The following is a 16090-nucleotide window of genomic DNA, read 5'->3' as shown; positions in this document are numbered from 1 at the left end:
GTCCTGGTCCCAAGGCCTGCTGAGACGCTCAGGGACGCCTTTACAGGGCCACTTCACTCTATAGTAGAGGTGTCACTTCACATCACTCGCTGTCCTTTCTTCAGTGCAGGCTGGCTAAGCCAGTGTCCTCTCTGTCTTCTCTGTGCATTCTCGTCAGCCTTGCCAACGTCGGTCTGTGTGCCTGTGCCTGCCGTTACGTGTGATTAATGCAGGTTTAATCTCTTCCTTTTCCCTCCCGTTCGCTTGGGGCTTGTTTGTCCTCCTGACTTACCGAGGCGGGGTTTGTGGGCTTTTCCCCTTTTCCAGAAGCCTAAGCATCAGGCTACATGTTTCCCTCTGGGTACTGCCTTAGCTGCACACCACACATTTCCATGTGTGATCTTTGTTTCTCGTTCTCAATGTTTTCTGTTTTGTACTATGATCATTTATTTCCTTTTGTCTGTGGATGATTTAGAAGAGTACCAGCCAGGGGTGCCTGGGGGCTCAGTCAGTTGAGCATCCAACTTTGGCTCAGGTCATGATCTCACGGTTCCTGAGTTTGAGCCCTGTGTTGGGCTCTGTGCTGACAGTTTGGAGGCTGGAGCCTGCTTCGGATTCTGTGTCTCCCTCTCTCTCTGCCCCCCCCCCCACTCTCTCTTTCTCTCTCTCAAAAATAAATAAACTTTCAAAAAAAATTAAAAAAAAAGAGTACCAGCTAACTTAGAAAGACATGGACACTTTCCAGATATGCCCTGGTTGTTAGACTCTGGGTGCCTCACACAGTGGGTGGGCATGAGCTCCGCCTGATGTCACTGGGACTCAGGCTGTTCTCGATGCTTCCTGGGCGCCAGAGGGGGTGGTGCAGACTCACTAGGGAAGGCGTCCCATGCGGGACCGCTGTGCGATCGTGGCACTGCTCTCCGCCCTCCGCCAGCTGCTGTCCTCTCCTACCTCTGTGACAAGAGCCTCCTTTGCGCGCCCTCTGTCGTGCTCTTGCTGTGACTTTCGCTGTCACTGGGTCAGGTACTCTGTACCTGCTGGTCTGTTCGGTCCCCGCGGTGGCTCACACGGAGCTCGTCCCCTGCGTCACTGCACTGGGACCTAGGCACTCGGCCTTGTGGCGGCAGAGTCGGGCGTCGGCCTCGGCCACTCCGGTTCCTCCCATCTCAGCTTCGCGGTTTGCAGACATCCCCTGGCCCTGCGGGTCCGGCTCCCCAGGGAGCGGCGGTGGGCTGTCCTGGGCCCGGTCAGACTTCTGCCCAGCGGCTCCCGGCGGGACCACCAGAACCCGGTTCTGTGGGTCTCGTTCCTGTTCGTCCTGCCGTCTCCCTTCTTCTGTGCTGCCTGTGGACTCAGGTTGGTAAAATGACTTCTGACCTCTTGGTGGCTCACGTATCGCCCTTCCCTTTCCTCGGGCTGCAGGGGCCTCCTGTTCTGCGTCCTTTGCCGAGGGGCCTGCTGTATCTCCTGCACACTCTCCGGCCGGGGGAGGAGCTGCCGGCGGGGTTCTGATCGGGTGGGGGTGGCGTTGAGGAACAGGGCGCGGGGGCGAGCACGGTGGCACCCTTTCCTTTCTTCTCCTCACCTGGGTGTGGAGACGGGACCAGCAGGGCACTAATGGGGTCGGGGATGGCATGCCCAGACCTGTGTGCCTGGTCCTGGAGGCTCTGTGCCGGCAGGGTGAGCGTGTGGCCCGTAATCCCAGGCTGATAGGCCATTGTCGTCAGTGCCCACTAGACCTGGTGGCAACATCACAGAACACGGGGGACCGTGTCTTAGACACACGTCCCAGCTGAGAGATGTGGAGGCTGGGCGGTGCTCACCCCCGAGGACCTTCAGCTGGGGCAGGTAGCCCCGGGGAGGTGTGTGCTCACCGGGCGGAGCCTGAAGAGTTAGGGCCCTTCCGGGTTCAGCGAGGCACCTGTCTACACTCACTGCGTCTTGTGGACACCCACTCAGGGCCCGCACACTCTTCCCCTCAGACGCCAGCCGGTAGCTGTGTCCCGGAGAAGCCTGCTGTGGTCGTGCCCTTTACGCGCCCCTTACGCTGTGCTTTTTTTTTTTTTTTTAATTTTTATAAAATGTTTATTTTTGAGAGAGAGAGAGAGAGAGAGAGCATGAGCGGGGGAGGGGCAGAGAGAGAGGGAGACACAGAATCTGAAGCGGGCTCCAGGTGCTGAATCATCAGTACAGGGCCCGATGCGAGGCTCGAACTCACAAACCACGAGATCATGACCTGAGCCAAAGTCGGACGCTCAACCGACTGAGCCACCCAGGCCCCCCTCGGTTTGCTTTTCCAAAAGGAAATGTTAACGTTGGATATTTAGGTTCCATCAGTATGTGAGCACGTTGAAGTCTTCTCTTTAATGACTTTCTAGTTGGCAGTATTTTTAGGCTGAGAGGAGGCAACATGGAGGTGTTTCACAGCCTCTGCCTCCAGATGTGTGGACGGTCGTAGCTTCTGAGCCTGGGCTGGAAAGGGCCGGGGAGGTCCCGGGATCCGTGCGTTGCTTGTGTCTGTACTTACACATGTGCGTGTGCCCCCGTGTGCACGTGGCATTTTATTGTGCAGAAGGTGTTAAGTGCATGCCTTCACGTGTGGGCTACTGCTGTTTGTGCTGGGGTGTGGCGAGCGGACCCTGGAGGGTGATGGGTGGGGTGAAGGGTGATCGGTTGTTGTGTCCGTGCTTTAAAAAGACCTTAACACCATCACAATAATTGAATCTTGTATTTAGGAAGAGGATTTTTAATTAACAGTATTTATTATTAGAATTCGCTTCTGGAGTGGTGAAAAGGCTTTTAAATTAATTGGAAGTAATTGAGACTTTCCGTGACACAGAGTGAAGTGTCTCAGGCTGGGCGTGGAGATCTGCAGCAGTGATTGGAGGGAACACTGCGCGAGCCCCGGTCCGGGTCATCGCGTCCTGCCTGCACCGGAGGGAGCTTTGCCTCGGGGTCGAGCAAACGCAGAAACTAATCTACCGGTAAGGTAAAACCCTGCAGAAATCTGTTGCTATTTGACTGATTAAAAATGCCTTTTGCTTGATGTCAACTGATTAATTAAGCCCGTTTGCCTTTTCAAATGTGTTTTATTGAGTGTCTTCCAGCATAGATTATTTGTTACTGTTAATTCTTTCATCACCCCGCTGCGGCCTGCACAAACCTGCCCGCCCGGCTGCGGGTCCAGGTCGGCGCGCTGCTGCCCTCCAGTGGCCGTGTGGCCAAGTGCGGCCTCCGGTCACCGCCGTGCGAGGCTGTGCCCCATGCCAGGCGCTGGACTAGACCCGCTGTAAAGCTTTTTACTGTAAACGGTTTCCGTTGATGGACTAAAAGAAGACTTACCTAGCGCTTAATTCTTGGCGACTATTATATGACTCAGCCATCTGCTTTTGAGAGAAGTTGAGGCAAATATTAAAATCTGGGTAAATCTAGTAGCACGTAAGATTATTTTATGGCCTGCAGAGTGACTAACTCAAGAAAGTTGGGTTTTGCACACTCGAGGAGGTCTTGTCATGGGGAAGCAGTGTGAGGAGGGAGTCGGCAGAGGGCTGCTGGATGCTTACCCAGCACTGGCGGGCACCCGCGTCCATTCAGCCGTTCTGTAGATGCTGACAATAGCCCGCCTGTCCTGGCCAATGAAGGAAGGAGTGGGCGCAGAGCCCACGGCGGGGAGAGGGGCACTTGCCGTCTCTGAGGGGCACAGGTGCACCCACGTCTGGCCACTGGGCTCTACGTGTGTGTCTGGTAAGGCCCACCGGTCCTTTCTGTGTCTGTAAATGTCCGGAATGTGAGGAAACCGGCTCCCAGGGAGACCGGTAAAACAGGGTTTGCTTTGTCTGTAGCTGATGCCCCCCAGCCCTCCCCCGCTTTCTGGCACAAGAGTGGCGAGAGCATGGAAAGGGCAAAATTAAGGTCATTTCCCTTTGCTGTGCCCGTGGGCGGGGCCTGTTTCAGCTGCGGCTCTTCTGGTAGCCAGGCGAGAGATGTGAAATCAGCGGGTCTGTGACTGGAGTTTGTGGGCAGGAGCCGAGCAGCACGGAGCTGGCCGAGTCTGGAAGGACACCGTCCTTCAGTGCTGCTAAGTGTAGTGGAGTCTGTGACCTACACGTCGTGCCGGGGCAGTCAGCTGCCCCCTCAGCTCTGCCATGTATGCCAAACGCAAGTTTTTTTATATAATGCAAGCACGCGTTGGAGAAGTGAATTATCTGTAATCCTTTGCACAAATAAATTGTCTCTAAAGGCATACAAAAAGTGATCGGGCCCACAGGAGAGCTCTAAAACATGTGCCGAGAAAGCGGAATTAAAGGCCCGGAAGTTGTAAAATACGGCAGCGTTGCGAACTATATCTCCTTCTTCGGGCTCTCAGTAGATGTTTTAGCTGCAGAGTAGGAATTTTGAATGTCTTTCACAAAATGAAAGCTAATCTTGGCAGCAGATAGTCTGATGTACTGTAACTTTCCTTTTTCAGAGTGGTTTGAAAAAGAAAAGTCAACACGAAGGGTTTTGGCTAAAACAAGCCTTTATCAGGGAGCACTCGTCACTGTTAGCCTCACTCTGCCACCGCGTTCCCCAGAGTTCTTCCGGTTCCTGGCGGGAGCACCACGAGCGCGGCTCTGTTTTTAGTTCCAGGCATGGTGGCTGCTCTTGCCCTCCGTGAAAAGATCGAAGCTGTTTCTTGCGGCTTGACGCGTGACGGTGTCTAGGCTGGGGTGGCTCGGGGGTCACCCAGAGGAGGCCCTGCGGCCCCTCCCCAGCGGCGCGCCTTGGGAGAGGGGCTGGGGAAGCGTGGACTCCTGTTCGAACTTGGAAGTTCCCCTGTGTTTCTCATGGCCACACACACACCCCCAAAGGTTTTTTCCGTAACAAGTGTTCACGGACTCCTCCTTTTTATTCTCAGTGAAATTCACAGCAGGTACTGCTTGATATAATTATCACCGCATAATTTTAAAAAGCAGTGGAATGCCCAAATTTAGTAAAAGAGAAATTGAGAATGCATAATAAAGGCGTCTTGAGTCGAGACCTACGCGGTACTCGGTACTCAGTTCTCAGGCACTGACGTTCTCGGCAGAACCACGCGGTGCGTGCCCGTACGAGCAGGTAGCCGCGAGGGCTGGCTTCCGTCAGTCTCGGAAGTGGTTACGGCCTGTGGGTTCTGAGGGAAGCTGGGCACGGCCTTCCCTGTCTTCACATGGTAGTTACGCTTCGGGACCGTTGGGCGTGTGTTAAAAACACGGAGAGATGCTTCGTGCTCACATATAAAACGAGGCGAGACTCTGGGCTGGTGGACCGTGAGCGGCCTCCCCACTGTGTGTTTCTGGGACGGTCCTGGGTGTCCCACGCGGGGCCCCCTGGGCACAGAGCTCCAGAAACACCCCGGCACCGCGATGAGCAGCCGCTGCCCCCCGCGACACTCGGCGGGGACGGAGTTCTCTGGGGGCCTTGGCTGAGCAGAGCCAGTGGCGGCGGGAGGGAGCGCGGCGTCCTGAGCGCGTGGCGCCGTGGCAGGGCTGTCCTCCAGGTTGACACAGGCACAGCCCGGCTGCCGTGCGTGGCCTCCCCGGCTCACGGCAGAGGCAGCGGTGGGCTCCGGGACAGCGAGCGGCGCGAGAGGGATCCAGGCCCGCTCGCCATACTAACGCGGGCGGTCGGGTTCAAGTGCAAGTTGCAACGGCACCGAGTTCCGAATCCCCGTATGTTGTGGCAAAAGCTTGACGGTTTTCCCCTTTAAAGCGGTTTAAGGGTTGAAGTAACCTGTTGAGCACAGATGACGCTTTCTCTTGTAGGCGTTCCCGAGAGTTTCTGAAATAAAATTGGGCTGAGAATGAGAAGCGATTCGTGTGTTTTTTCTGGCATCGGTTATCGTCGCCGAGAAGGTGTCTGTGTGTCTGGCCAAGTCGCTGGCATCACTTTGCCAGGAGGTGTTAACGTGTCTGTGGCTCTGCTGTGAGGTCCCGGATCTAGGGCAGCACCCAAGTCTACGAATGCGTCCCGCCCGGAGCTCCGTGGGAAGTGGGATGCCCTTCTGGCAGCCTCTGCCCTGCGGAGCCTGCAGCCGCTACCCCCCCCCCTCGGTTCAGGATCTCGGAAGCCGGGGGGTGGGGGTGAAGCCCTGTGTCCCGAGCGGAGGCCTTGTAGCCTCGATGGCTTGTAAGGAAGGCCGCGTCCTGCCGGACCCGCTTCCCCGGGGACGTGGTGGTCCCACAGCCGGAGCGGACCCTCCGGCTTCCCGAAAGGTCTGTGGGGAGCGAGGCGTGTTTCCCGAGGGGACCCCGCGGGTGTAGGGCACGGCCGTCTTGGCCAGCTCCGCCAGGTGAGAGGGGGCCGGTTCTCACTGAGCCCGTGCGCCACGCTCACGGTCAGAGGGGCGAACGCGCCTCAGCGCTGGTGTCGGTTCCCGGGTGCGGAAGGCTCAGTGAGAGGACGTGCCGTCGAACACCCTTGCCTTCCAGCCTCGAAGGCAGAGTCGGCCAGATCACGGGCCGGGGGTGGAAGCGAAGGGGCTTCCGTGTGCGCCCCGAGGAAGCAGACGGTGAAGAGGCACCCGCGGCATCGCGAACCAACTGCAGCCGTGGGCGTCCTGGTCACCTCCCCGCCTCACCTGATGCCTGCCCGTGGGGCCGAGGGCCTTAGAGGCCGTGCACGTGCGACCCCCACGGCCCCGACTCACCTCCCAGGACGACTGGACAGTGTCTAGGGATGCCGCATACGCCCAGAGGTGTGGGCCCCGACTCTGCCTCGAAGGTCGAGAGCTGTGGCGCTAGGGATTAGCTTTCTGTCTCTGCACGAGGAATCACCCGATGGGTGTGTACCCCCAGGAGTGTGTACCCGACGGGGGCGTGTACCTGACAGGCGTGTGTACCACCAGGAGTGTGTGGCTGACAGAGATGTGTACCTGACGGGGGTGTGGGCCACCAGGAGTGTGGACCTGACAGGCAGGTACCGAGGCCTGGCTGAGTTTCCAGTCTACGATACGCGAAGATTCCCGCAAGTCAGGAAGGACGAGAGGGTGCGGTGGCATCAGGGACACGACACTTGCACGGCATTTTCACAAAAGACGGAATCTAAGGAAATAGCTAACAGGCCCGTGAAAGGTGCTCACTCGCTCGCTCGGCCAACCCACGGAGTCTACTAGGGGCTGGGATGGGCGCGTGAAGGTGAGGGGCACCTTGGCATCTTTGTTCTCGGGGCCCGCCTGGGTGAAGGTGACGTGCCAAAGAGCCGCGCCCCGGCCTCCTGGGCGACGCCCGCGCACCCCTGAGGCCTGGCAGAGACCTCCCCGCGGGCGGCCAGGTGGGTCCTCCCTCCGGAGTCTGAAGCGAAGAACGGCTTTTGCATCTTCAAGGGATTTGGGGACAAGGGGGCAAAAGCAGACCGCGCAGCAGGGAGTGTGCGCGGCCGCAGGCCCCGCGGAACTCGCCGCCTGACCTTCACAGAAGCGGTCGTGCACCTGCTGTGAGGGCCGAGGCTGCTGCGCAGGGTCCTGTCCGGGGCTCCTTGTCCGCGCTGCACTTCTGCTGGCCCCGCGGGGCCTCAGGACGACCGTGCCGTGACGGGGTCTTCAGAGTGGAGCGTCCCGGCCCGACGGCGGGGACACGTGTCCTCGGTCCCTGCTCTGCCCACAGCTCCAGCTCACGTGGAGCCGTGCTGACGGCGCGCCCGGGTACGGGGACCTTAGCACCGTTAAGAGGCGGAGGAAGTGCAGGTGACCGGTGACAACTGTGACTTAAGGGCAGAAGGCCAACCGGGACCGACCGGGAAGCATTGGCTGCCCAGGAGGTGGAGGACTGGGGGAGGCAGAAGCTCGCGACACCCGGCCCCCAGCGAAGCCGCGAGGCCCTGGTGGACACCAGAGGGCCTTTCCGGAGCTGAGGGACCCGCCGTCTACACTCACGTTTTGTTAGACTGGAGGAAAACCGGCACGCGGGGCGGGGCGCGAGCCTCTGGATCGGGTGAAGGCACAGGTCACGTGCAGGTGGCCGCGGGGGCGTGATCTGAGGGCCTCGGGTGACGTGCCCCCTGCGCTGCCTTCCCCTCACGCTCCTCGGGGGTCCTGGGTGATACGGGGTGAAGCGGAGCGCTCCCCTCCGAGGTGCTTGGGCTTCCGAGGCCAGCGGCCACGGGGGAGCTAGGTATGAGCGGGAGGGGCACGAGGGACCCGCGCCCGCACGCGGCGGGCCACACGAGGCAGCCTCGCCACTCTTCCTCCCGTGGCTGCCCCGGGTGCAGCGGGTGCCGGGCAGGGGCGGTAAGACTGGCTCACCCGGCAGCAGGTTGGGGGAGCGGGAGGCGCACACGCCTCTCCTCTCCCCTGTGGCGGCAGGGCCCCCGGACCCTCGGGAGCTCTCTGGCCTCCTGCTCTTGCTCCCACATGCGAACAGGCCTCCCAGTCTCCTGCTGTTCTGCGTCACGGGGCGCCCCTCTCTTCCGCAGCCCGGGCGAGGCGCGGGACGGCCCGGTCAGAGCCACAGACGCAGCAGATTTGGGGACGGTGACGTCAAATGGTGCGAATAAGCAGCATCAGTGTTTGCACCAGGGAGTCACAGAGCTCCGGAGGTGGTTAGGCTGGGAATTCTAGTTTGGGGAGCCTGTGGCAACGTTACAGAAAGATCTGTGCTGCGTCCCGGCCGCACTCTTGCGTCGATCCAGCAAACATGCGCTGGCACCTGCGGGCGGGCTCTGGCCCGGGCCCTTGGGACAGGCCCGATGGCACCTGGTGGGAGCAGAGAACGGCCCCCTTTCCGGGTGGGAGACCGCAGCAGAGGGAGGGGTGACGGCCTCTCCCAGGGGGTGGCATTTGAGCGAGGACCCAGGAGAGGTCACCACGCTGCGGTGGGGCACGGCCCTCCCCTGGCTTCTCTTCTCCAGACCCCTTGGGGCAGCGGCAGGCCCGCGGGTGGCCGCGGGCCGGGGCAGCTCGCAGACGGCGCACAGCGGGGAGTAGTGATGTGGGCTTGCTTTCCATTCAAGACATGGACAGATCTGAGTGCAACTTGGTTTAAACAGTGTCAAGTTTGAAAAATGTCTAAAAAGCGGTGGTATTCCCGGTTTTTCTGTGCTGTGGCTGTAAGTTTACAAAGGGACAAAAAAATACCCAATTAACCGTAAAAGAATGACTTGAAAAGATAGTTGAAGTGCCTGTACGTTGTTGGATGGAGAATCATAGATCCCCGAAGTAGCTAGAGTTGGTTGGTAATTCTCTTGCTGTTTTGTGCCCGGGGCAGGGCCGACTGTGAAATTCCGGATCCCCACACTTACCTGTGACGTGTGAAAGAAAGCAGCGGGGTTTCGCGTGTAGAGGCAGGGAAGTCTGGCGCTCTCCACTCGGTTCCTTCTGTCTTCCATGAAGGCTTTCCCCAGGGCAGGACCGCTAGGAACGCCAGCACCCTGGGGGACAGCCGCCACCCCGTGTGGCGGGCAGCAGGGAGGGCGAGGAGATCCCGGCCGGTGACGGGTTGCCCCCAGAGCGGCGTGTGCAGAAAGCCGGGGCGCCACGGCTGTCCTCCTGGTGCTGGGGCCCTGGGGCTGGAGCACACGCGTGGCCTCGGGGCACCCTCGCCTGGGAGGACAGACGGCCGCTGCCCTTTGAGGCGCCTAGAGGGGGCTCGGGGGTCTCGCACTCACTCCTGCCTAGCAGCTCCAGGAGGCCTGGGAGAGGGGCTGCCACTGGTGGGGCAGTGGTGTCCACTGACATTGTGACAGAAGTGGGGGCAGGAGGGAGGTGGCTTATTGTCCGGGCAGGGTGAGCTTCGAGGGGTGCGGTGGGACCGAGTCTTGAAAAGTACGGTGGTGTCTTCCTGGGGAGGTGGGCACGGGGCAGGGGGGCTGCTGAGCAGGGGCGGGTGGGTGTGGGTGTGCCACGTGGGAGGGAGTGTGGAGGAGGCCGGCGGGGGAGTGGAGGGTGGGAGTCTGCCCCAGTGTGGAGGGGAGGGGGCGGGGCAGGGGAGGGAGGGGCGGAGCCTGGGGGGGTGGAGGGGTGGAGGGGAGGCCAGACCTGTGTTGTATTTCAGCTTTTCTGCAAGTGATGCTTTCACAGGCAGGTTACCCAACTTAGGTTTTTGATGAAAATGCGTCGCCCACAGGCTTCGCCTTTCTAACTGAGGTGGCGCTGGCCGTAGGTCTCTGGATTCCCGGGCCGGTCGGTGTTCGGACCAGGTGGCGAGACGCAGCACACGGGGCCATCGCTGTCCTGTGCGCCAAGGAGCATGCTAACGGCTCCTCCCTTAGTGCGCCGGACTCGTTGTGGAAGGCCGGGCCACGGCAGTTTATTTATAATCGGACCGTGCCTTTTCCGTGCAATTGTTCCTTTTCCCGCTCCTCGTGCTGTCTGGGCCGTGGGGAGAGCGTGAGGGGCGTGGCCGTCCTCGCAGGAGCTCTGTGTCCTTGGGCACCTTCCTGGGCCTCCCTGCCCAGGCTCCTCCTCCGTGGGGAGGGGTGGCAGCGGTGGCCACGGGGACACGTTCCGACAAGCGTGTCCTTAGCCCGCCACCGCTGTCGTCAAGACGCGGAGCCCGCCTTCCTCCCAGGGCTTCCCTCCTGCCCTCTCGGACTCTTCATCCTTCATGGCCACAGAGTGACCGTGATAGGCCGCCAAGAGCACTCGCTGGGCCTCTCGAGCGGGCAGTGTGGACAGTAGGTGGTGCTGTAGGGTCGTCCAGGACGCCGAGTAGCAGCTTCTAAAGGAAAATCCCCAGTGCGGTCTCTGCGCGTTTCCTCTGTGAGCCCAGATACCGCCTTCCTTCAGGAAAGTTTCTATTCACTGGCTTTCTTTTACCATCTTGAAGGACCCGTGAAGCAGTGCTGTGAAACACTTCTAAGTGATTTAGTTCAGGGACTGATACGATGTGCAAATTAAATTGTCTCAAATAATTTGTGCATTTAAATAATTGAGTCTATGGAGGGGGCTTAGCTGTGTTGTGGAACTGGAAGGTAAAATTTCATAATCTGTTCCAGTATTTAAAAAATTGTTACTTACGTAATTTACGCGTAACATAATTTTGTGATTCTACTGTTTTATTAAGTGTTTTGAATAGGTAATAGTTAAGATAGGATACCAAAAAAGAAAAAGCCTGTACCATCAAGTTCGAATGTGTGGTGTTAAACAAAACCCAGCTGAGTGAATTTTGGAGGTCTGGTTGGCTTTCTCCAGGGATCCCGAACCAGGCAGCAGGCAGTGCAGCAGACAGAAAGCTCCAGCTCGCTGCACGCACGACAGACCGTCCTGTGCAGAAGGGAGCAGGGCGAGGAGGCTGCCCCGGGCAAAACATCTTAGTTGGGCGAGGTCACTCTCCTCCAGGGGACCGTGGGGATCTGCCACCGATGACCTCGCTTGTGCTGACCGGGTGACTCCTCACGGACTCTGAGATCCCATTTCTGGGAGAGGTCAGAGCCGGAATCAGGTGAAGTCTCGGTTTGGTGACGTGGGGCTTAGCATAAGTGACTCCATTTTGGAGACTGCTGTCTTGTTTTTAATAGTGCTAACAAATTGCCAATTTTAATAAGATTAAGTTAGCCAAAGTGTGTGTGTGTGTGTGTGTGTGTGTGTGTGTGTGTTCGATCTTAAGTGAAGAGTTGCCATCGTGAAGTGAAGGAGTAATATAAATATTTTCATTTTAAAATCTCCTGTGAACCCTTGTCTGGCTTCTGTGTGTCCTTTCCTGGCCGAATGGAGCCATACTCCCACTCTGGTGTCCTGCCCTTCTGCGGCTGCCTTCTCTTCTGTGACTGAGCAGTGGTGGGGACAGGATCCTGGGGGGCAGGCCTGGCTGGGCCACTGCTAATGTCTGTGGTGTAATCCAGGGGGCTAAAAGTCTTGGCTCACATTCTGTCTATGAGGCACAGAATTCTAGAATTTTAGACTGACGGGAGGCTTCAGTGCATAGAGTTGCCTCTGGGCACGGGGAGGGGGGGCAGGTGGTGCTGCCACAGAACCCCTCTGAGTGTTGGCTCAGGGTGGCACCCAGCTCTCCAGGCTCAGGGTGATGGGCCCCCTTCCTGCCCGCCGCAGGCCTCTGGCAGACGGGGGGCAGGAGTGAGTCCCCAGGTGCCTCGTGCACGTGGCTTGTACAGATGGGGCATGAGGCCTGTGGCTGCCTGCACCAGGACCCCGGATTTGGTGGTGGAGGTGCTGATGACACCTCCAGGTAAGACTCCAGCCCCTGCCCCCCGACAGTTGAACAACAGCTTGGCTGAAACTCAACTCGGAGGTCACACTGTCCCTTTCCGAGAATTTGGTGACACTCCATCGCTGTCCGCAGACGTGACTTTATCTCCTCAGGAATTGGATTATGTTGGTCTCGATTCCCTTAGAATTCTTTATTTGTGAATTTCAGTAATACTGATGAGAAATATGTGAGTTTTCTTTGTTTCTATCGCCTTTTCTACGCACATGGGTGTCTGTCCAGTGGCTGATTCAGATCTTTATTTCTGGGATGTTTTCTTCCATCATGACGTGGAATGTCTTCCTGGTTTATATGTTCTGGTTTTTGGATCCACACAGTGTGTGCCTTTGGCTCTGCACTCTGTGAGTCCGGGCTGTCATGTTTCTAATCCCTTTTCCACTGTTTTCTTCTCCACTTAGTCTTGTTTGAGTTTTCAATCAGATCAGAAATTTTTGTCTATATTGTACGTTCCTTGTACATACCTATGTTTATGTGGCTTCCTTCCTTTATACACATCCAGCTGGAAAAAGCCCTGAATCATTTATAAATAGATGAGGTTAGCCAGAGGTTTCTATTCTAGATTGAGCAAAATCACTTTGTCTTCTTTGAAAGACCAACCAGTTCTACTTTATATTTCAAAAGTTTTGTGTTTTATTTGGTTTTTTAATAATCAGTAATAATATGCGTTGTTTTTAAAGAATGCTTCCAAAACTCATCTTTAAAGAAATCCCTGCTTAAACCATGACTGTCAAATACATACCCCAGTTTCGTTTCAAATTTATGTTCACACTTGATCACCATATTTCTTCCAAACCTTTCTTCGGTGTGTAGCAAGAAGTTAGAGCTCTCCCCGGTAGCCCCAGGCCTACTGGCTTTGAGTTGTCCCCTATTGCCAGCACTCATTCATGGGCTCACCTCGGCCATCTGCGGGCCCTCTCGGCCATCTGCAGACGACCTGGGCCACTATCTGCGGGCCATCTGGGCCATCTACAGATCACCTGAGCCATCTCTGGGCCCCCCTTGGCCATGTGCAGATCACCTGAGCCATCTGTGGGCCACCTGGGACGTCTCCAGGGCCCCTTGGCCATCTGCAGACCACCTGGGCCACATCCATGGGCCACCTGAGCCATCTGCAGACCACCTAGGCCATCCGTGGGCCACCTGAGCCATCTTTAGGCTACTATCCTTAGCTTTAGGTTCCTTTAGGCTTTTGGAGCTAATTATAGGGCCTTCAATTCAAGTGCCTTTTTTTCCTTTTTTTTTTTTTTTCCTGTCAAATCCGATACCTGCTATACTTATTTGAGAAATGTAGGTTTTGATTTTAATGTAAAATTCCTTGGTAGAGTTACCTTAAAAGAAAATGGCAAAAGCTTAATTGAATTTATGATTTTAATTGAGTGGGGGAATTTTGCAAATAGACTGAAACTATACTTATCTCTGTCTGTCTAAACCCATTGTAATTTAGGAAGCGGAGACGTTCATTTAAAGAAATGTGTATGTATTATTTTGACCTAAAACCATAAGGAATTATAACATAAAAAAAAAGAAATTTGAGCGATCTTGCTTTTGCTTTCACTGGGCAACTCTGTAAACGAGCCAAGAGCGTGGGTCCCAAGGTCGAAGTGTCCTGGACTCTGAACAACATTCTGCCGCTCACTCAGCTTGTGACCTTGGATGCGCTACTCGAGCCCCTGTAGCTGGCGGGCTCCTCTTCATAACGTGGTGGCGCCCGTGATGTGACAGCGGCCAGAGCCCAGCTGGGCACCATGCCCTGCATGCACCCTGCCTTCCCTTGGCCCCCCCGGTGAGCGCGAGCCTGCGCATGGGCCATCCCGCCTCCTGGGGCGTACGCGAGGAATCTGAGGAGCCACGACGGTGAGAACGTGCCCAAGGTTCTCTGGCTAGCCGGAGGTCAAGTGGGCCTTCAACCAGAGAAGGCTTGGGCTCCGTGCTGGTTACCGTGGTGCTATAATCGTGGCCACGCTGTACAGCTGTGTGGGTTGTACACTGCACAGCTCTGCTCACAAAGACTTGAGTGACATCTCTGATGGTTGTAAAACAAAGGGTGGCTGTGTCCAGCTGCCCTTGTGCAGTCATTTCAGTCTCCTTTACTGAGATTTGGTGAAGTGTGAGCACGCTGGCACACGTGTGGTGACTGTCAGCTGACATTCTCTTGGTGAACATAGTCCACACTCTGCCGTAGGGGCTGCTCCCTTGCAAGCTCCCTGCCCATCCTTCCCGTCCCATGACCTGCCAAGAGCGGTGCCCTTCCTGGCTCAGTCCCGGTCTATCCTGGGCTCTGTCCGTTCTCGTGACTTGGGGTCCCACCCCCTCGCACCTCTGTCGGCCTCGGATCCTCGGGATCTGCAGACGTCTCTGACCACAGACAGCAAACCGGACCCCTGGTTCCTGACCCCACCCACAGTCTGCCCATCTCTCCAGGCTCTCGGGCTGCAAGCCATGGCCGTCCCCTCATTTCTGCTCTGCCTCTAGGCCACCGGGAGAGCCCGTCTGCCGTTCCTTAGCATGTGTCCACGTTGGTTATTTCTCCTCTCTACCGTCACGTGCTCTGAGCCATTGGGTCTGTCTGTACCAGTCTCCTGACTGGTCTCCCTGCATCAACCCTCACCCCATACCTGTTCTTCACCAGAGGCCAGAGGCCAGGACTAGGGTAATCCTGGGCAGAGGGACTGCCAGGTCCTTGCACTGGCCCAGAGGCCCCTCGAGCTGCCCTCTTGGCCTCCCGGTCTCCACCTCTGTCTGTCCGGCCTCCACCTCTGCCGGTCCGGCCTCCTGGCTGTTCCCGGGCCACGCCAGGTGCTGCCGCAGAGTCTTGTCCCTCATTCTCAGAACACTCTTCCCCGGTGCCACCTGCCCGTTCCTCGTGTTTGTTGCCCTGCAGCCTCCCTCAGGCCTGGGGAGCACGGCCGCCGCCCTCCTGCCCCTGTCCCCTTCTGGGCCGATGGCCGCCTCCTCCAACGTACGAGGCCGTTCCATTGTTTATGGTGCTCCCCGTCGGTGGTCTTCCCCGCCCTTGGCGGAACAGAGGCTCCGGGGGGCAGCTGCTGCGGTCCATTTGTCCTCTGACCGTGTCCGGCTCCGGGCCCTTCCCCAGTAGGTGCTCACCATTAGTTCAGTGAGTGAATGCATGCGTATTTGCTGTTTTTCTTATTAACACATAGTTTTGAGGCACTGTCCTGATAAGTCGTGCTTCAGTTTCTCACGTATTGATTCTGCGTAATAACTGACTCGTTGCACAGAGCTTAGAATTCTAGTGGAATAAACTCCTTTTTCCTTCTTAAAAGAGGCAATAATTTTTAAGGGTCTTTTCATAAGTTAATATTCTAAGAACATTAAGTTTTGGAGTCTTTCCTCTGAGGACGCCGATAAAAGTGAAATTAATGAGGCACCAGGAACGTCAGGTGCTAAATGGCACACGGCTGTTTATGACACTGTCCTGGCATTCCAGTAGGCCGTTCACTTGCAAAGATGTGGCAGCTGGAGTCGGAAACGGAGGCACCGTCAAAGTTGGAGAAAAGGTCTTCAAAGTACTTCTTTAAAGCATGAACTATCAGTTTAGTCATTACGGAAACCTTGTCTGGTGCACGAAATCGCTGCCATTCTGCTGTGAAGCTCTTGAAGCTCACGAATGCGGGCATTCTCCTTTTGTGCTGCTATTTAAATAACCCTAAAGGTAGAAGGAAGAATTGGGAAGAAGAAAGAAACAGATGGCTTCTGCGTCAGGACCTTACTTGGGCCCCGGTAGCGTCGTGTGTGTGGCTCCGAAGCACGGACGCCCCGGGAGGGCTCGTTCTGGGTCCGCGGCACCCACCCGCCACGTCGGGGCACCGTGTGCCTTGCCACGCCCGTGGACCCTCAGCTTCTCTGACTTTGAAGGAAGCAGAAAATATGGCATTTTTTATGTTCGGAAGACCGACCGTGCACTGGGTTGT

The 16090-nt window shown here is 57.0% G+C and overlaps 1 protein-coding gene across 1 annotated transcript in view; it reads left to right on the top strand.

Moving 5' to 3' along the window:
• The window catches only part of ADARB1 (adenosine deaminase RNA specific B1), a 141385-nt gene that overhangs the window by 50589 nt on the left and 74706 nt on the right, over window positions 1-16090 (top strand). The window contains exon 2 of the mRNA XM_043593421.1: window positions 2819-2963. The gene's annotated coding sequence lies outside the window, so the exon portion shown is untranslated. The remainder of the gene's footprint in view (window positions 1-2818; window positions 2964-16090) is intronic.

Source organism: Prionailurus bengalensis, chromosome C2 (assembly GCF_016509475.1).
Source record: "Prionailurus bengalensis isolate Pbe53 chromosome C2, Fcat_Pben_1.1_paternal_pri, whole genome shotgun sequence".
Lineage (NCBI taxonomy): Eukaryota > Metazoa > Chordata > Mammalia > Carnivora > Felidae > Prionailurus > Prionailurus bengalensis.
This window is presented reverse-complemented; position numbering and strand designations above follow the sequence as displayed.